General features: G+C 46.3%; 1 pseudogene; it reads left to right on the forward strand.

Moving 5' to 3' along the window:
- The window catches only part of LOC140207859 (uncharacterized), a 126,860-nt pseudogene that overhangs the window by 81,367 nt on the left and 26,536 nt on the right, over positions 1 to 18,957 (forward strand).

Raw genomic sequence — 18,957 nt, forward strand, 5'->3', positions numbered from 1 at the left:
GTTGGTTTTCAGCGGTGGGGAGCTCCTACGCCGGTGGCGCTGTGGCGAGCTCCGACACTGGTGGCGCTGAGGGGAGCTCCGACCACTGGAGGCGCTGTGGGGAGCTCCGACACTGGAGGCGCTGTGGGGAGCTCCGACACTGGTGGCGCTGAGGGGAGCTCCGACCACTGGTGGCGCTGAGGGGAGCTCCGACCACTGGAGGCGCTGTGGGGAGCTCCGACACTGGAGGCGCTGTGGGGAGCTCCGACACTGGTGGCGCTGTGGGGAGCTCCGACCACTGGTGGCGCCGTGGGGAGCTCCGACACCGGTAGCGCTGTGAGGAGCTCCGACACCGGTGGCGCTGTGGGGAGCTCCGACACCGGTGGCGCCGTGAGGAGCTCCGACACTGGTGGCACTGTGGCGAGCTCCGACACCGGTGGCGCTGTGGGGAGCTCCGACACCGGTGGCGCCGTGAGGAGCTCCGACACTGGTGGCACTGTGGCGAGCTCCGACACCGGAAGCGCTGAGGAGGAGCTCCGACACTGGAGGCGCCGTGGGGAGCTCCGACCCCGGTGGCGCCGTGGGGAGCTCCGACCACGGGTGGTGCTGTGAGGAGCTCCGACCCCGGTGGCGCTGTGGGGAGCTCCGACCCCGGTGGCGCTGTGGGGAGCTCCGACCCCGGTGGCGCTGTGGAGGAGCTCCGACCCCGGTGGCGCTGTGGAGGAGCTCCGACACTGGAGGCGCTGTGAGGAGCTCCGACACTGGTGGCGCTGTGGGGAGCTCCGACCACTGGTGGCGCCGTGGGGAGCTCCGACACTGGAGGCGCTGTGGGGAGCTCCAGCCACTGGTGGCGCTGTGGGGAGCTCCGACACCGGTAGCGCTGTGAGGAGCTCCGACCCCGGTGGCGCTGTGGAGGAGCTCCGACCCCGGTGGCGCTGTGGAGGAGCTCCGACACCGGTGGCGATGTGCAGACCTCCGACCACGGGTGGTGCTGCGGCGAACCTCCCGCTAAACGCAGTCGCTGTGCCGACCGCAGCCGTCGCCGGCGGTTCTCCTGTTCAGGCGGCGGTGAGGAAGGACCGATCCCGCTTTTGTGTAAGTTGGGGGCTGACTGCAGTGCGAAAGGGCCGGGACCGAGTTCTGCTGGACGGCTGGAGGCTCCGGGCTCTCCGGTCCCGCAGCCCCGATTTTAGCTTTGCCCCCGAGCCCGGGTGGTGGGATCAGTTGTTGTTCCCAGGCTGGGAGAGGGTTTGGGGCGAAGGGTATCTGTCTGTGTGTGGGTAGAGGTTATGGGTGGACTGTGGGTGTGGGGTGAGTGGAGGGAAGGGTGTGGGACCGTAGTCGGGTGGGGTTGCTGTTGTGAGGAACTGGTATGATCGGACGTTCCGTGACCCGGGTCGGTCAAATAAAGTTGTCAACGGGAGGATCTGCTCCGTTGTATCGGACGCTCGGGCATCCTTTCAATGAGCAACAATCTCTTTTCAAATTCATCACTGTCTAATCTTGCTGTTAACATCGTGTTTGTTACAAAACCCCAGAGTCTGGGAACAGCTGTCACAGTTATGGGCTGTTGGTGCAGACTGGGATGGCGGTGGAGCGTCAGTGACCTCTGTATCAGAGAAGGACACGGGTTTGTACAGCCGCTTGTGAGATATAAATGTCCTTACAGTGGATTCGGATCTGGTGGGATATCTGGAGTTTGGAAGGGGAAAGGGAGAAAGGAAGGGGCTGAAGTGGGAGAGTTTTAAGCAGCGAAACATAGTCCGGGGTGGAGGAGTACAGGAGCTGTCTGAGAGATCGTTTTAATTGTTTTTTATATAATCTCACAGATGGTGACCGAGGAGAAGCTTTTTGAGGGAGGATACCCAGAGATCAGCAGGTCACACAAGGTATTAAGAGAATGACAGTGATGTGATGTCCTGTGTCATGAGTATAGACAGTCATCTCAAGTGAGGAGTGTGTGTGGAGATGCAGTTCCACTGGGATCAGGGAAGTGTCCATCTATCTGGCTGAGTGTACAATCTTTGGGATTCACTGCCCCGAGGGTGTGAAGGCTGGGTGCATCTGAGGTGGAGAGAGATAAGTATGTAAGAGAGTGAGGGGGATGGCCACAAAAGTACAGGTCAGAAACGGCCGTGTTAAACAATCATAAGATCATGAGATACAGCAGGAGAATTCCTCCTCATTTCTGGTCTAAATTGATTTCCGTCTCATCTGAGAGTCTGCCCCCTGGTCCTGGGCTCTGCACTATGGGAAACGTCCTCTCACATCCTTTCTATCTCGGGTTTTACAGTATTCAGGAACTTCCAAACTTCCTGTGGGAACAGGCACAGAAACATCAAACACCATGAGCTATGATCTTGTTAGGTAGCCTCATGTGCAGCACCTTGTTAAAGACCATCTGAAAATCCGAACAAACAGCATCCACTGCCTCTCCTTTGTGTGTCCTGCCTGTTGTTTCATCAGAGAATTCCAACAGATCTGTCAGGCAAGATTTCTCCTGAAGAAAACCATGCCTACTTTGGCCGTACTGTATTGTGCACCTCCAAGTACCCTGAATCCTCATCGTTAATGGACTCCAACATCTCCCCACCTACTGAGGTCAGACTAACTGTCCTATAATTTTCTTTCTTATCCCTCCCTCCCCTCTTAAAGAACGGAGTGGCATTTGCAACTTTCTAGTTCACCATAACCATTCCCAAATCTAGTGATTCTTGAAAGATCATTACTCATTCCTTAAGAGAAACATGAGGGGGAATTTCTTCACTCAGAGGCGGTGAGGTTGTGGAATGGGGTGCCAGTGCAAGTGGCAGGTTCGATTTCAACATCTCAGAGAAGATTGGATGGGTTCATAGATGGGAGGGGGAATATGGTCCCAGTGGAAGTTGCTGGAACTCAGCAGATTGATAGGTTGGCACAGACCAGATTGGCCGAATGGCATTATTCTGTGCTGTCGTGCTCTATGTCCTTAATGTCTGCACAAACTCTTCAGCTCCCTCTTCCTGAACCCTTGGGTTTACACCATTTGGCCGGGAGTCTTATCTACCTTCAGACCTTCCAGCTTCCAAAGCACATTTTCTCCTCTGTAATAGCACCTATTCTCACTTCTGCCCCAATATTCTTGAGGTCTTGGCATTTTTGGGGGAAAAAAAGATGCAAAGTCAGGGTAAGGGATGTAGAGGGGACAGGGGAGGAAGAAGTCCAAGGTGGGAGGTCATGGGTGAAACTGGAGATGGGGAGGGGTGAAGTAATATACCCAAGGATAAAGTTTTCCTCAACGAAACCAGGATTGAGCACTCCATGCCACCGTGTGTAAAACTAATAAGAAGTACACAATACTAAAGTTAAATGAAAGCACTATCCAGAAAAATGAAGAAATGGTCACTATGGAAGATGAAGTTATCCATTCATGTCCCTCCAGAGAGACATCCCGCGATCTGAGTAGACAGATTCCGCGCAAACTGAGAAATGATTATGCTTTGCGATGCCTGCACCTCAAGTTTTACCAGCTGCAGCTGAAAAACAATAATTATTATAGGTTGACAAACTCTCTATAGACGGACGATCGCTAGACATGAAGTCTTGGTTTCTAGAACTGCACGTGGCAATGAATTCCACAGATCCACCACCCTCTGTCTAATCTCAGCTTCGTTCCAGAAGGACGCCCCTCTGTTCCGAAACAGTTTCCTCTGGTCCTAGACTCTCCCACCATGGGACATATCAGTCTACTGAGGTCTTTCAACATTCGATAAGTTTCAATTATATCACCTTTCATTCTTTTGAATTTCAGTGAATACAGGCCCAGAATCATCAAATGGTCTTCATAGGATAGGACATTCAATCCTTTAGACTCTCTCCAGTCTTAGCCCATCCTTTCTAAGATAAGGGGTGCAAAACTGCTTACAATAATCTAAGTGAAGCTTCACCAATGCTTTATAAAGCCTCAACATTAAGTTCTTGCTTTTATATTCTAGTCCTCCTGAAATCGCATTTGGCCTCACTGCCACCTCAACTTATAAATTATCCTTTAGGGAATCCTGCACAAGGGCTCCTAAGTTTAGACTATTTAGAAAATAGTGTACCCCAGTATTTCTTTTCCAAACGTGCATGACTATACGCTTCCCTACACGGTATTCCATCTGCCATATTTACACCCATTCCTTGAATCGTCAAAGTCCTTTTACAGCCTCTCTGCCTGGCCTTTTATAGCCTCTTTTATAGCCTCTCTGCCCGGTCCTCCAGCTATCTTGATATCATTGGCAAACTTTCCAATAAAGCTATCAATTCTGCCATCCAAGTCCTGTGGAACATCACTAATCACTGGCAGCCAAACAGAAAACGTCCCCTTTATTACTATCCTTTGCCAATCAGCCACTGTTTTATCCATACAATAATCTTTCATGTAATGTCATGGATTCATAACTTGTTAACTAGCCTCATGTGTGGCACCTCGTCAAAGACCTTCTGAAAATGCAGATGTACATCATTACCCGATTCTCCTTTGTCTAGCTTGCTTATAATGACTTCAATAAATTCAAAGAATTTCAACACACTTTCTAGGCAAGATTTTCCTGGAGGCAAACATGCTGAGTGCCGATTTTATCACGTGCCTCGAAATGCTCTGGAAACACATCCCCAACATCCGACTTCAATATCTACCCAACCAGTGAGGTCAGACGAACTGTACTAAAATTTCCGTTCTTCAATCTCTCTCCCTTCTTGAGTAGTGGAGATACATTTCCGAATTTGCAGTCTTCCGCAACCATACCAGACTCACTCCACTGATTCTTGAAACTTCATTGCTCATCCCTCCACAATCTCTTCGGCCACCTCTTCCAGAACTCTGGGATGTACACCATCTAGTCCAGGTGATCTATTTACCTTCAGACCTTTCTGTTTGCCAGGAACCTTCTCTCGAGTAACGACAACTTCACACACTTCTGACCACTGACATCTGGACATACAGCATCCCACTAGGTGTATCCACAATGAAGAATGGTGTGAAATACTTACTCAGTTCAGCCGCCATCACCTCGTCACCCACCCTCCCCAGGCATCGTTTTCCCCCGGTCCGACATCCACTCTTGCCTCTTTTACACTTCATAGACCTGAAGAAACATTTGGTATCATCTTGTAACTTCGTATTCCATCTTTTTTTTCTTAATTAATTTTTTAGTTGCCTCTTGTTGGTTTATAAAAGCTTCCCAATCATCTAGCTTCCCACCAATTTTTGCTCTGTTATATGCCCTCTCTCTGGCTTTTATGTTGGCTTTGCCTTCTCATTAGCCTTCTCAAAGGTTGTTCCTTTTTCAATGTATATATCCTGTGTCTTCCGAATTGCTTCCCGCATTTACAGCCTTTGATGCTTTACCGTCATCCCTGCCAGTGTTTTTTGTCTGTTATCAAATTTGGCCAATTCCCCTCTCATTCCTCTGTATTTGTCCTTATTCCACGGTTATATTGATAGATCTCACTTTAGCTTCTCCTTCTCAAATTTCAGTGTGAATTCAATGATATTAAGATCATTCTCTCCTCAGGGTTCTTTTACCTTAAGTGCTCTAATTCGGTTCATTGCACAACACCAAATCCAGAATAACTGATCCCCAGCTGGGCTCAACATGGTGAGCAGTGACCAGTGATGTGCCTCAGGGATCTGTTCTGGGACACTTACTCTTCATCATATTTATAAATGACCTGGATGAGGAAGTGGAGGGATGGGGTAGCAAGTTTGCTGATGACACAAAGGTTGGTGGTGTTGTCAATAGTGTGGAGGGCTGTCAGAGATTACAGCGGACATTGATAGGCTGCAAAACTGGGCTGAGAAGTGGCAGATGGAGTTCAACCCAGATAAGTGTGAGATGGTTCATTTTGTTAGGTCAAGTATGATGGCAGAATGTAGTATTAATGGTAAGATCTTGGCAGTGTGGAGGATCAGAGGGATCTTGGGGTCCGAGTCCACAGGATGCTCAAAGCAGCTGCACAGGTTGACTCTGTGGTTAAGAAGGCGTACGGTGTATCGGCCTTCATCAATGGTGGAATTGAATTTAGGAGCCGAGAGGTAATGTTGCAGCTATATAGGACCCTGGTCAGACCCCACTGAAGAGCACTGTGCTGAGTTCTGGTCGCCTCACTACAGGAAGGATGTGAAAGCCATAGAAAGGGTGCAGAGGAGATTTACAAGGATGTTGCCTGGATTGGGGAGCATGCCTTATGAGAATAGGTTGAGTGAACTTGGCCTTTTCTCCTTGGAGCTACAGAGGATGAGAGGTGACCTGATAGAGGTGTATAAGATGACAAGAGGCACTGATCATTTAGGGCAGTCAGAGGCTTTTTCCCAGGGCTGAAATGGCTGCCACAAGAAGGCATGGGTTTAAGGTGCTTGGGAGTAGGTACAGAGGAGATGTCAGGGGTAAGTATTTTACTCAGAGAGTGGTGAGTGCATGGTATGGGCTGCCGACGATATTCCAGATAACTGTGTATCAAGAGTTCCGATGAAGGGTCTTGGTCCAAAACATTGATTCCCATCGATAGATGCTGCCTGACCTGTTGAGCTCCTCACATACATTGTCTTGTTGCTCTAAACTTCCAGCATCTGCTGTATCTCTTGTGTCCCATATACTGGTACGTTTCTGGAAAGGAGACACAGGTGGGCAGAGAGGGTGCTGTGGCTGTGTTGGTAAAAAGTCAAATCAAATCAAATCATCAGAAAGGTGGCGTAGGGTTGGAAAGCAAACATTAAAAAAAAATCACCCAACAGTCTGATAGAATTTCTAAACTATCTATTTTCATCAAAAATAAACATGATTATATGAGTATAATGAGTATATATGAAAGTCTGATAAAAAAAAACACAGGCCAGAAAACTTAATTGAGAAGCCAACTCAGAAAAATGTATTACCACTATGGAAGAAATAACTAACCAGTGGAATGAGTATCACCCTCCATGGGAGACATCCCAATGATCTGAGCAGATGAAATGGTGACAAGGAAGCATCGAGCCCCTGACTGAGAGTTGGAGACCTCTTCCCTGAAACAGAGGGATTCCTCGCAGAAATACAGGCCAAGGTGGTTAACAAAGAAAATAAATCAAAAATGCATAAAATACAAACAAGCAAGGTGATTAATGCAGAAAATGCCAAGAGAAACCAGACACAGTCCAACACATTCTGGGATCCTGCAGCAGTTGAACTCAATCGGATTACGTACACAGGTACAATCAAATAGCAAATATCATTCACTAAAACCTTGCTTTAAAATATAAACTTATGAATGACCACCGTAACTTCATAAAGGCACCATAAATTCAAGCCTGATCCGGTTTTAGAGTCAAAATCTCACAATTTATATGATAGTCAATACATTATTTCAGATAGGACAATCCATAATAACCATCCAGATATAATATTACAGGATAACCAAGCAGGAACAACTCCCTCAATAGATAAAACCATTCCCAACACACACATGTTCCTCGACCAGTGGAGCACCTCACCACAGGCATTGTTTCTGTCATCAGTCAGACAACCAAATTACTTTCTCTGTCAATCAGCTTCCAAATGTTGCTACTCTGTCATTTATTGCCACACCCCGCTGCTGATTCCCTTCTCCTCATCATACGTTCTTACCCCGACCATCGTCCAGAGCCCCAAACTCTGCCCTGTGCAGACTCGCCTCTGGTTTCTGACCCTGCTCCGTTCAACATCCAACTAATGGCTTCTCATTCTGTTTTCAGTCTTGAGAGGACAGTGGCTTTTTCTAACAACCCTGGCAGCTATGTAGGATGCTGGTCAGAACCCACTTGGAGTACTGTTCTCAGTTCTGGTTGCCTCACTACAGGAAGGATGTGGAAACCACAGAAGGGGTGCAGAGGAGATGTACAAGGATGTTGCCTGGATTGGGGGGGGGGACATGCTATCTGAAGACAGGTTGAGTGAACTCGGCGTTTTCTCCTTGGAGTGAAGAAGGATGAGAGATAACCTGACAGAGGTGTATAAGATGATGCGAGGCATTGATCGTGTGGATAGCCAGGGGCTTTTTTGCCCCAGGGCTGCCACAAGAGGACACAGATTTAAGGTGCTTGGGAGTGTGTAGAAAGGAGATGTCTGCAGTAAGTTTTTATGCAGAGAGTGGTGAGCGCCTGGAATGGGCTGCCAACGACAGTGGTGGAGGTGTATACGATCAGGTATTTTAAAAGACTTTCGGATTGGTACATGGAGCTTAGAAAAGCAGAGGGCTATGGGTAACCCTAGTAATTTTTAAGGTAGGGGCATGTTTGGCAAAACTTTGTGGGCTGAAGGGCCTGTATTGTGCTGTAGGTTTTCTATGTTTCTTTGTTAACCCTTCAGAAGCAGGGAAAATGACCTATAATGTGGAAATAAGAAGGTGAACTACCAATGTCATTCTTCCTCAGCCCAGGGATTTGAGGGGTGAAGAACATGTCAGCTGGAACTGCAGTCAATTTGACTTCTTCAGTCAGCAGAAAATTCAAGGGGAACCCCTTCACCCACACAGTGGTGACTGTTTGGAACCCATCACCACAGGGAGAGCAAGAGGGGAACAACAGGGGAGGATTTAAAAGGACTATCGTGGAACAGAATCACTTGCAGGGTCCAGCTGGCCTGAGTTGACTCTTTACTGTACACTAGGTGCATTATAAATTCACTAAGTACCAGAGACAAGAATTCGAACAGAACTGATTTATTTGCCTCAGATCCAGGATATTAAACAACAGTCCCATTAAAGGTGAATGTGCAGCAGAAGAAACTCCTCCCATGCCCAGTGACCAGGGTGCAGAACTGGGTGTGGTGAGCAGCAGCAATAATTGCAGAGTTCAGCACTGACAGTCACTCTCAAAATTGCATTCAGCAACGGTGATGGACAAATATCCAGCATTCAGCTTATTGAAACTTCCTCCCAGTGTGAACCCGGTAGTGTGTCACAAGGTTAAATGACTGAGTGAATCCCTTCCTACATTCACAGCAGGTGAACGGTCTCTCCCCAGTGTGAACTCAATGATGCACATTTGATGGAGATGGCTGAGAGAAACTCTTTCCAATGTCTGAACAGGTGAAAGGCCTCGATCCAATGTGAACTCGTTGGTGTCTCTGCAGGTGGAATGACCGAGTCAAACCCTTCCCGCAGTCTGAGCAGGTGAATGGCCTCTCTCAAGTGTGAACTCTCTGATGTACCTTCAGTTTAGATGATGAAAGGAATCCCTTCCCACAGTCTGAGCAGGTGAATGGCCTCTCCCCAGTGTGAACTCGCTTGTGCACCAGTAGGTCGGATGACTGAACGAATCCCTTCCCGCAGTCTGAGCAGGTGAACGGCCTCTCCCCAGTGTGAACTCGCTGATGTACCTTCAGGTTAGAAGACCAAGTGAATTCCTCCCCACAGTCAGAGCAGGACTGATGATTGAGTGAATCACTTGCTCCAGTTCTTCAGTATCTGGACAGAGACAGAAAAACTGGTGTATTGTTTTGAAGATTCCTGCAGAGAGATTCCTTGTCGTTATTAATCTGTAAAAAGATTTACAAAATCCATCAATGGGTGAAGGACATTTCAGATGAGATCACTCGAGTTGCCAAGGTGTGAACTGACTTCACACTGTTACAGTAAGGATCAACCCAAGTTGGAAGGAGAAATCATCTTCTAACTGGGCACAGTGTTGGTATCTGGAATCAAACTCCCTGATGCTCTTCCTGTCTCAATAAGAATGGGGCATTTCTGCCATCTCAAATCTCTGACTTGGTTCAGTTTGACTCTCTCTATTGGTATTATTCCCTGTTCCCACTGAGCTGTATGGGTGCCTGGCCCCAAAGGAACTGAAACACTGTCACACAAATAGCCTTTGTTGACCTGCAGCTGGGACCTTCTTTTATGCACTGTTAATTTAAAGTGCCGCAGTTTTAATGCCATATAAAAATTTGCTGCTGAGATGAATGGTTGGTCTGTTAAAAGGAATTAGAGTGAATATTAGTATTATTTCAGGTTCTTGTCACAGTCATAGAAAAGTACAACACAGAAACAGACCCTTTGGCCCATCTAGTTTGTGCTGAACTATTTAAATGTTTTATTCCCATATCCCTACCATCCAGGTACCTACACAAACCTCTTAAATGGTGAAACTGAGCTCGCATTCACCACTTCTGCTGGCTGCTCATTCCACACCTGGATGACCATCTGTGTGAAAAAGTTTCCCCTCATGTTCCCCTTAACGTTTCACCTTTCACCCTTAACCCATGGCCTCTGGTTGTAGTCCCACACCATCTCAGTGGTTAAAGCCAGCTTGCATTTACCCTATCTATAACCCTCATAATTTTGGTACAATTCCATCAAATCTTCCCTTAATCTTTTACATTCCAAGGAATAAAGTCCTGACTTGTTCAATCTTTCCTTATAACCAAGTCCTCCAGACGTAGCAATATCCTTCTGAATTTTCTCTGAACTCTTTCAACCTCTTTTACTTCTTTCCTCTAGGTAGGTGACCAAAACTGCACACAATAGTCCCAAGTTAGGCATCACCAATTTCTCATACAGAGTCAACATAGCATCCATCTCCTGTACTCAGTACATTGGCTTATGAAGGCCAATGTGCCAAAATCCTTCTTTCTCCAGCAACTTTTGCGTCACCACAGTACACACAGGTAACACCAGTTTCTGTATTGTACATAAATATTTCCCCTGAACCCTCCCCCAGGTGACTGACGGTGGTGAACTCAGTGATGGCAATGCCAATGAATATGAAGGGAAGGGCAGTAGTCTGTCTCATTGGAGTCTGGCACATTTGCGATGTGAAAGCTACTTGTTGCCCAGGACAAGGTGTTGGATATCATTATGGATCCAGAGAGAGTGGGTCAAAACATGTTCTCACGGGTAGAAAAGTCCAGAACAAGAGGAGGTGGAACAAGCAACAGACACAAAATGCTGGAGGAACTCAGCAGGCCAGGCAGCATCTATGGAAAAGAGTACTAATGCTGAGTTCCTCCAGCAATTTGTGTGTGTTGCTCGGATTTCCAGCATCTGCAGATTTTCTCTTGTTTGTGACTGGAGGCAGAACAAAGGTGATTTTCACAACAGCTGATGTGAAAGATTTTGTGCCCTTTCTCCGAGTTCCCGATCCTTGCATTTAGACAGCTGGAGCTCAGCTCTGTCTGAGAGACCCATCGGTTCCCATTCCCTCATCAGCCGGAAGCCCCCTGGGGCCCGTATAGTGATCGAGAGAGAAAGGGAAGAATCGGTGTTGGAAAAAGTCCGACCAGAGAATCGTTCTTACTTGCAATCGGATGCACACGAGGCCGGTTGTGTACTGTGCGCATGCGTGATATTCGGGAACATCGGCAACCCTGACGCCAGCGCATTCAATCGGTGAGTCAGCGACTGCGTAATTTAAACGCTGGGCTTTCTGGGTAATCACGATGCCATTAAAAGTGTCTGCAAGCACCGGTTCCATGCCCATGGATCAGTGTTTGTATGTACAAAAAACTCAGCACCTGTTTTAATGCAGACAGCAACTCCCATAAACAATATACTGAATATCAACAGGCATTCCCTGTGTTTCATGCCAAAGTAAAACCCTCTTACAATGCAGATATAAAAAACAAGAGATTCTGCAGTTGCTTGACATGTACACACACAAACACACACGCAAAATGCTGGAGCAACATCCTGGACCGAAGTGACTGTAATGTGCTGTAGGTTCCTGTGATTCTATGTAATTCAGCGGAAGTCTCTTCTCCCAGGGAGTGGTGACTTGTTCCAACCTGTTATCACAGGGAGAGTGAGAGCTGAACGGCAGGGATAGATTTTAAAATACCTGTGCACCAACAGTTTCGCACTGGGATTCGGCCGTTCATCTGCTCTGTGTGTGCGAAATGACTCATTCACTTAATCCACTTTATGATACTCCGGTGAGTTTACAATAAAATAGAGGCCACATTTCTGTCCGGAGTGAGCAAACAGGTTTACTCAATCATCCCAGCTGGTGCAACGCCAGCAACTTCACATCAGGGAGGAGCTTCAAATCAGCTCTATGTTAAATATTTAGCCATCAAGGTAACTGAGGGACTGTTAGAAACATAGAAAATAGGTGCAGGAGTAGGCCCTTCGGCCCTTCGAGCCTGCACCGCCATTCAGTATGATCATGGCTGATCATCCAACTCAGAACCCTGTACCTGCCTTCTCTCCATACCCCCTGATCCCTTTAGCCACCAGGGCCATATCTAACTATCAATCCCCCTCTCCATTATTTAATCAGTTCAACATGACTTGCCTTTCATAAATCTATTTTTTCTGTTATTGTCACACTTTGTCGAAGTGTTAGTTCTGAGACTGATTATCATTTGCAAGGCCTTCCTACACTGAGGTTAATCTGCCTGATCTAGGATTGCTAGATTTATCCTTGCATCTCTTTTGAGCAAAAATACTGTATATCCTATTCTCTTGTCCTCAGATGCACCCCAAAGCTGTAGATGTTGGAAGATTCTGACCACAACTTCGCAGTTTCCTCACATACAATCTATCTGTACCAGATGATTTATCCACATTCAGTTCAGCTGGCATTTATGGCAAATCCTCTTTTTCAACATCTCCCCAGAACAGAGCCTCATCTTCCTTTTCTGTTACTGTCAAAATCTGCAGTTCTTGCGGCTGCTCATCGCACCCAGGACCGAACCATAGTCACTGAGCATTGGAGGAGTCAGTTCTGCTGATGTTAGCCCTAAACTAGAGTGGTGTTTAATATTATGGATCTGTGAAAGACAAATTAGTTCTGTATCAAATCCCGTGTCTCAGGTACTTACTGTCTCTACCATACTCACGATGTACAGTAGAGAGGCCACTCGGCCCATTTAGTTCCTGCCCATGTTTCTGTTCCATATCAGTATATCACAATCTATCCCTGCCATTTCCCTCTCACTCTCCCTGTGATGACAGGTTACAACATGTCACCACTCCGTGGGATAGGAGATTTCCCTTGAATGTCATAGAATCATAGAAATCTACAGCACATTACAGACCCTTCGGCCCACAGTGTTGTGCCGACCATGTAACCTACTCTAGAAACTGCTTAGAGTTACCCAGCCGTATAGCCCTCTATTTTCATAAGCTCCATGTACCTTTCTAAGATTCTCTTACAAGACTTCATTGTATCCACCTCCACCACCGTCGCTGGCAGTGCATTCCACACAAACACCACTCTTTGTTTAAAAAAACTTAGCTCTGACATCTCCTCTGTACCTATTTCCAAGCAGCTTAAACCTATGCCCCCTCGTGTTATCCGTTTCAACCCTGGGAAAAAGCCTTTGGCTATTCACACGACCAATGCCTCTCATCATCTTATTCACCTGCAAGAAATTTTCTGCATGCTTTTCTCCAGGCTGAATAAGACGATGAGCTCACTGTGGTTTTAACGTTCTTCAGGGCTCTGGACTAAGGTGCTGAAGCTCCTTCTTCCCTGCTCTTTTCAACGTTTTGGGTCATTTTCACTAATTTCAAAGGACTGTGTCTCAGACAGCTGGGTTGTTGCAATGTGCCTCTAAAGTCTGACAGTAGACGAGCGAGTGAATCATTGATGGAGCAGAGTCAGAAAACAAAGAGTTGTCAGCCTGATTCAGGGCTTTGGGGCTCCAGAAAGAGATGGGACTTAGAGTTTACAAGGAGGAGGAGGAAGAGAAATCAGGCCGGCAGGCTATAGCTACAAATGAAAGATCAGAAACATTTTGAAACAGTTTGATTGGAAGAAAAAGGTGGTTAATTTCTGTAAATTAGTGGTGGAAATCAACAGATCAGGCAGCAAATGTGGAGTGGAATAAATAGACAACGTTTAGGACGAGCCCTTTCAGCATACCTAGACTGTGTACTCCTCTGCTTAGTTGCTGCCTGAACTGCAGAGTTCCTCTAGCATTTTGTGTGTGTGTGTGTGTCTCTGTACTGTATTTCCAGCAACTGCAGAATCTCTTGAGTTTTATATCTACATTTGTACGAGGATTGTACTTTGGCATTAGATACACAGTGATATTGAGTATATTTTTTACGGGAGCCGCTTTCTGCATTAAAACAGCTGCTGAATTTTCTATATGCACAAAAAAAACTGAGCTATGGACGTGGAACTGGTGTATGCAGAAACTTTTAATGGCACCGTGATTACCCATAAAGCCGTGCGATAGAAATTTCGCCCTTGCCGAAGCACCGATCAAATGCGCAGGCGTCGGCGTTGTGACGTTGCCGAATATCACGCATGCGCGCAGTATACGGAAGGCCTCAAAAGACCGACAGCAGGTAAGAGCGCGTCCCCGGGGATGAGGGAGAAGGTGAGGGGAGACATGGAAAGGGGAGAGCGGAGGGGGAGGGACAATTGCTGTGATCTCTGGGCACCATGACCCGCAATCCCGGGACAGTCCTGCTCTCTTCCCTCTCTCTCAGCCCCACCATCCGTACACGGGCCCCGGGGAGCTTCCGGCTGATGAGGGAATGGGAACCGATGGGTCTCTCAGACAGAGCTGAGCTCCAGCTGTCTAAATGCAAGGATCGGGAACTCGGAGAAAGGGAACAAAATCTTTTACATCAGCTGTTGTGAAAATCACCTTTGTTCTGCCTCCAGTCACAAACAAGAGAAAATCAGCAGAGAGGGCACAGTTTTAAGGTGCTTGGAAGTAGGTACGAAGGAGATGTCAGGGGTGTTGTGTTCTTTATACGTACCGTGGGTTACTGATAACAAACCATATTCTGCAGAATTGATCTTTTATTTAACAGCAGAAAAAAACAAGTTTTACACTGCCATGCTTCTTGATAATTCTTCATTTCTGCGCATGCTGGGAACTCTGCCCAGTCACGTCCTGACACGTGATATCACCACAAGGGGTGAGTTTTTTACACAGAGTGGTGAGTGCGTGGAATGGGCTGCCGGCGACTGTGATGAAGCCGGATACAATAGGGTCTTTTAAGAGGCTCATGGATAGGTACATGGTGCGTAGAAAAATAGAGGGCTATGGGGAACTCTAGGTAATTTTTAAAGTAAGTAATGTCTGGCACAGCATTGTGGGCCGAAGGGCCTGTATTGTGCTGTATTGTATTTGTTGTATAAATGGGGAAGTCACTTACCCATGACCTCTGGTTGTCGTCCCGCCCAACATCAGTGGAAAAAGCTGCTTGCATTTACCCTATCTATACCCTCATACCTTTTTAAACTTCCAACAAATCATCAAAGCAATGTATAATATCCTTGTTTATGCTTAGAGCCTTTTTTAGATGTATAAAATGATGAGGGGCATTGATCGTGTGGATAGCCAGAGGTTTTTCCCCAGGGCTGAAATGGCTAACACGAGGGGCATAGTTTTAAGGTGCTTGGAAATAGGTACCGAGGGGATGTCAGGGGTAAGTTTTTTTTACACAGAGAGTGATGGGTGTGTGGAATGCACTGCCAGCAGTGGTGGTCGAGGCAGATACAATAGGGTCTTTTAACAGCCTCTTAGGTAGGTACATGGAGCTTAGAAAAATAGAGGTCTATGTGTTAGGGAAATTCTAGGCAGTTTCTAGAGTAAGTTTCATGGTTGGCACAACATTGTGGGCTGAATGGCCTGGAATATGCTGTAGATTTCTATGTTCTATGTTGAACAGCAAAATTACTTTGGCTACCCTACAATGCTCTGATAACTCTCCCATTACTAAGGATGATTTAATTATCTCTGCTAGGGCCCCAACTATTTCTGCACTTGCCTCCCGTAGGGTCCGAGGGAGCACCTTGTCATGCCCCGGAGATTTATCCACCCTAATCTGCCTCAGGATAGCAAACATCTCCTCTTCTTTAATCTGTATAGGGTCCACAATTTTAATGCTGCTTTTCCACACTCTCATTGACACTCTGTCCATCTCCTGAGTAAATGAGATAAAAAAAAATTAAGATCTCACCCATCTGCTTTCGTTCCACACATGGATTGCCATTCCGGTCTTCCAGAGGACCAACTTTATGCCTTGCAATCCGTTTGTTCTTAATCTATTTCTAGAATCCACGACAATTATCCTTTATCTTTTTTACGAGGGCAATCTCATGCTTTCTTTTAGCCATCCTGATTTATTTCTTATGTTTTCTCTTGAATTTCTTATACTCCATAAGAACCTACCTGCCTATCTCTGTTATGCAACTCCATTTTGTGCTTCACCAGGTTCTCAATATCTCTTGAAAACCAAGAGATACAGTTTCTATCTTTATCTTTTATTCTGACAAGCACATACCCACTTTGTGCTTACAAAATTTTGCTTTGAAGGCCTCAATTTACCAAGCACACCTTTGCCACAAAGCAGCCTGTCCCAGGCCACAGTTGCCAGATCCTAGTATCTAAATTCCAGGTGTTGATCCATGCTCTGAACACATCCGCCTTTCCTACGCTGCTCCCTGTATTGAAATATACAGGGCTCAGCATATTCACTGCACCATGCTTAACTTTTTCATTCCTGTCTTTGTCTGAGGACTGAACAACAACTGTCTCCACAACGTCTCCAGTATCTGTTCTGTTATTCAGGCTCCCATTCCCCCTGCAACTTTAGTTTAACCTTCCCCCACCCTCACCTCCCACCATGCAGCTCTATCAGCCCTTTGTGCTTCATCTGCCAGATCAATAAAAAGGAGGTGCATACCAGGTACAGGCAGATAGGAACAAATGGGGTACGTATGAAGTACAGGAAATTCAAGTGAACACTTATGAAAGACAAAGAAGGCATGAGGTTGCCCCAACAGACATGGTGAAGGAGAATCCTCATGGATTTTGCAGATATGTTAAGAGCAAAAAGGATTGCAAGGGGGGAAAAAAAAATAATCCTATGCAAGATCAGAACAGTAGTTCTGATCTGAGACAAAATAGATGTGGGAGATTTTTTTTTGCATCCGTATTTACACAGGAGATGGTCACAGAGTCTATAGAAGTGAGGCAAAGCAGCATCAACTTCATGGACCCTGTACAGATTACAGAGGTGGAGGTGTTTGCTGTCTTAAGGCAAATTAGCGTGGATAAATACCCAGGGCCTGACAAGTTGTTCCCTGGGACTCTGCGGCAGACAAGTGCAGAAATTGTCGGGGCACAAGGACAGATATTTAAATGATCTTTAGAGACAGGTGAGGTTCTGGAGGATTGGAGGACAGCCAATGTTGTTCCGCTGTTCAAGAAAGGCTCTAAAAATAAACTAAGAAATTGTACATTGGTGAGCTTGACATCAGTAGTGGGAAAGTTATTGGAACGTGTGTGCAGGAACTGGAGATATGCTGTAAGTATTTGGATAGGTGTGGACTGATTAAGGATAGACATCAGGGCTTTGAGCATGGTAGGTCATGTCTAACCAATCTTGTAGAGTCTCTCGAGGAAGTTATCAGGCAAGGCAGTGGATGTCATCCACATGGACTTGAGCAAGGCACTTGACAAAGTCTCATATGGGAGGTTGGTCAAGAAGGTTCAGTCACTCAGCATTCAAGATGAGTTAGTAAATTGGATGAGACACTGTCTTTGGGAGAAGCCAGTGTGTGGTAGCATATGGTTGCCTCTCTGACCGGAGGCCTGTGACTAGTGGTGTGCCACAGGGATCAGTGCTGGATCTGTTATTGTTTGTCATCTATATCAGTAATCTGGATGATCAGCAAATTTGCGGATGACACCAAGATTGGTGGTGTAGTGAACAGTGAGGAAGACTATCATGGCTGCTGTTGCGATCTGGACCAACTGGGAAAATGGTTTGAGAAATGGAAAATGGAATTTAATGCAGACAAGTGTGAGGTGTTGCACTTTGGTATGACGTACCAAGAGAGGTCTTTCACTGTGACTGGTAGGGCACTGAGGAGTTTTGTAGAAGAAAGGGATCTGGGAATACAAGTCTTTAATTCACTGATGTTGGGGGAGTCCAGAACCAGAGGCCACAATTTGAGAATAAGGGGTAGGTCATTTAGCATGGAGTTGAGGAAAAACTTTTTCAGCCAGAGAGTTGTGGATCTGTGGAATGCAGTGGAGGCCAATTCTCTGAATGCTTTCAAGAAAGAGAGAGATCTCTTAATGATAGCAGAGTCAAGGGATATGGGGAGAAGGCAGGAACGGGGTACTGATTGTGGATGATCAGCCATGATCACAGTGAATGGCAGTACTGGCTTGAAGGGCCAAATGGCCTACTCCTGCACCTATTGTCTATTGAAAATGGTGTCATGGATGTGACGGAAAGAAAGACTTTGGCCCATTGGCCTTCATGAACCAAAGTACTGACAACAATAGATAGACGTTATGTTGACTTGTGGAAGACATTGGTGAGGCCTAATTTGGAGTATTGTGTACAGTTTTGGTCACCTACCTACATGAAGGTTGTAAAAGAGGTTGAAAGAGTTCAGAGAAAATTCACAAGGATGTTGCCAGGTCTGGAGGACTTGGGTTATTAGGAAAGATTGAACAGGTCAGGACTTTATTCCTTGGAACATAAAAGATTGAGGGGAGATTTGATGGAGGTATACCACTATTATGAGGGGTATAGATAGGGTAAATGCAAGCTGGCTTTTACCACTGAGATGGGGTGGAACGACAACCAGAGACCATGGGTTATGGGTAAAAGGTGAAACGTTAAGGGGAACATGAGGGGAAACTTCTTCACACAGACCGTCATCCGGGTGTGGAATGAGCAGCCAGCACAAGTGGTGCATGCGAGCTCAATTTCAACATTTAAGAGGTTTGTATAGGTACCTGGATGGTAGGGGTATGGGAGTGGGCAGATTAAATAGTTCAGCACAAACCAGATGGTCCAAAGGGCCTGTTTCTGTGTTGTAATTTTCTGTGACTGTGACAAGAACCTGGAATAATACAAAAATTCACTCTAAGTTCTTTTAACAGCTGTGCAGACCAACCATTCATCTCAGCAGGAATTTTTTATATAGCGTTAAAACTGTGGCACTTTTAAGTTAATAATACATAAAAGAAAATCCCAGATGCATGACAAGAAAGACAACTTGCCTGATACTCT

This window comes from Mobula birostris, chromosome 13, assembly GCF_030028105.1.
Source record: "Mobula birostris isolate sMobBir1 chromosome 13, sMobBir1.hap1, whole genome shotgun sequence".
Classification (NCBI taxonomy): Eukaryota; Metazoa; Chordata; class Chondrichthyes; order Myliobatiformes; family Myliobatidae; genus Mobula; species Mobula birostris.